Source organism: Terrapene carolina, unplaced genomic scaffold (assembly GCF_002925995.2).
Source record: "Terrapene carolina triunguis isolate 2854851 unplaced genomic scaffold, T_m_triunguis-2.0 Scaffold210, whole genome shotgun sequence".
Lineage (NCBI taxonomy): Eukaryota > Metazoa > Chordata > Testudines > Emydidae > Terrapene > Terrapene triunguis.
Genome location: NW_020664561.1, coordinates 26,118,142 through 26,120,723, shown reverse-complemented (window position 1 = coordinate 26,120,723; position 2,582 = coordinate 26,118,142).

Below are 2,582 nucleotides of genomic sequence, written 5' to 3'. Positions count from 1 at the left end.
CTAAGTGTTTTGCCTGGGAATTCGTTTTAGTTTGGGAACCTCAGCCAGGGTGCTTGGGAACCTGCTCAGGAATGATGTGAATTTGAACAGGCACACAGTGAGTGACTGGCACTGAGCATAAGCAACATGTTTTGCAAGGTTTTAAGATGCCATTAGTTGTGAAAAAGTACTTACTGCTGGTATTTCTGAAATACTAGCTTTTGTGTGACAGAGGTCTGTCCTTTTGAATATTCTTGAATAAAGCATAAGGTAATCTCTCTTTTAGGCATTATGCATGTGCATCCCATGGTGAAAAATGTGGGTCCTTAGGCACTGTGGAAAAAATTCTTCCCTCTGTTACACCAGAGAAACTCCATTAAAGTTGATGGAGTTACATGGAGGCTCACCAGTGCAAATGAGAGCAGAATTCATCCCAGGGCATACATTTGTCATTTTGCATAGAAATGCTCACTGTGCTGAAACATATCCCTATTTGCAAGTATGTGTCTGTGTAGTGTACATTTCCAGTTTTAATTTTTGAGCCGTATGTAAGAGACTCCAGGGAACAGTGTGTATTGTCAGCAGGAGTTATCTTTTTGATGAATCAGACACATTGTTTGTACCTCTGCATTTGATAGACATGTTGTAATAAGGTCTTGAACTGCTTACTGTGTCTTTATGTACCTTCCCTCTCAGCAGTTGTAACTATTGTGCTGCTTGACCTATATTAATGGTATTACAAACAACAAGTTTAACCATTAACTTGTGAGCCATGTTTAAATAGATTCTGCCAAGAGATGAGAATTATAAATGTAAGACGGTAAAAATTAGGGGGCAAACCAGTCTGAAGAATTTCTGTGATTAGTAAACTGGGAGGAAGGCAGGGTAAGGGTCTTTGAAGACCCAAGAATAAAACTGGCTATTATATCACAGCATTTGGTATTACAGCTTGGGTAACACTCTAATGCTATTCCAAGAAACACTGAATATGGTACATATGTCCTTCAATGATGTAAAAATATGAAAGCCCCATGTAGAGTGGTTAACAAGACAGGATTGTATTTCTATGCGCATTTATTTAAAATGGGTATAGTTGTATTTTACAAGTTTGGGCCCAAGCTTGTTCCTGTTGAAGCCAATGGCAAACCCAAAGAGGGGAGGATTGGACCCATTAATTCTAAATACTTGTCTTATATGTTGCACAACCCCTGGATAGATGTGAAAAGTAGTATTCATGTACTCCACATCATTCTAAACATGGGAAGTATTTATTATTTTATTGTGTGCAAGTAAAAGGATATGTGAATTACTAGTAATGACAAGGCCCATGATCCTGCAAATGTGCTTAACTTTATGGCCACGAGCAGTTCAACTGAGGCAAAGCAACTTCCATTTTTTATTTGAATTTTTGTGGAAAATGTTCTGAGGTATTTTGCCAATTCTAACTTTTAATTTCTCATGGAATAGGACATTTTCTCATACTAGCCCCTGCAACCAGACTTCAGTTTCTCTAGTTCACTGTTCCTTTAGTCAGATTTGTTTTGTTAATAGTTTTGGATATTTTCCAGTTTGTATGTAACAATTTATGAATTTAAACGGTTCCATTTTGTTTTGTTGTTCCAGTTATGCATGATATTCTCTCTCTCCACACATTTTACTTAATCTGCGAACTAAAGTGTATGTGTTTATTCTAAAATCTTAATTCAGTTTGCAGATGGATTCTCTGAATTAAGTTTTGCTCATAGTTGAGTGAATTATGGGCCCAATCTAAAGCCCACTGAAGTCAATGGAACGACTCATTGAGCTTTAAATCAGGCCCTATTGGAGTATTCAAGCATGAGGGAAAGACTCCAATGCCAAGAATGATCTCCTGCCAAATTCGGCCTTCAGTTTTCAAAGCAGCTACTGTGTCCCTCAAGCTATTACTTCTCTCTTTTCCTTTGGCATGTCACCACTTTAGTTAAATAAAACCTATATAATCAAGTAGAGTGGTGTTGCAAGATGTTGAGTTCTCACGTGAGGTACTGAATGCCTTTAACTCTAATTGGAGTCAATGGCAATGGAGGATGATGCATGTCAAGAATTGGTGTTCACAGTTGTGGATCCTGGTTCACAGCTGTGGATCCAGGGCCTGGGTTCAGTCCCTGTAGATGACCTAGTCAGAGGTATCATTTCAGTCGCTAAACCACATTGTTTTAGTATGGGTACATCAGCACTTTGCACACATAATCAAGCCCTTTAAGAACATGATCCAAAGCTCATCAAAGTCAGTGGAAAGACTGCCATTAATGTCAGTGGGCTTCAGCTCAGGCATTAAATGAAAAGCAAATTTACCACCGCTCTTTAAAAAACAGCAAAAACTTATAGTTAGGTTTTCTCCCACTCTTCTAAAGATGAACTATATGTGTTAGTCTGCTGATTATATCATTTCCCCCTTCAATCATTATTCTGGTTTGGTTAGACTAGTAAAAGTGGAAATGTATCTTTTTCATTCTATAGTGGATTCCTGTTAAAGACAAGTGAGTTTAACAGGGCCGGCTCTAACTTTTTTGCTGCCCCAAGCAGCAAAAAAAAGCGCCGCTCTGCCGTAACACCCCCCTCCC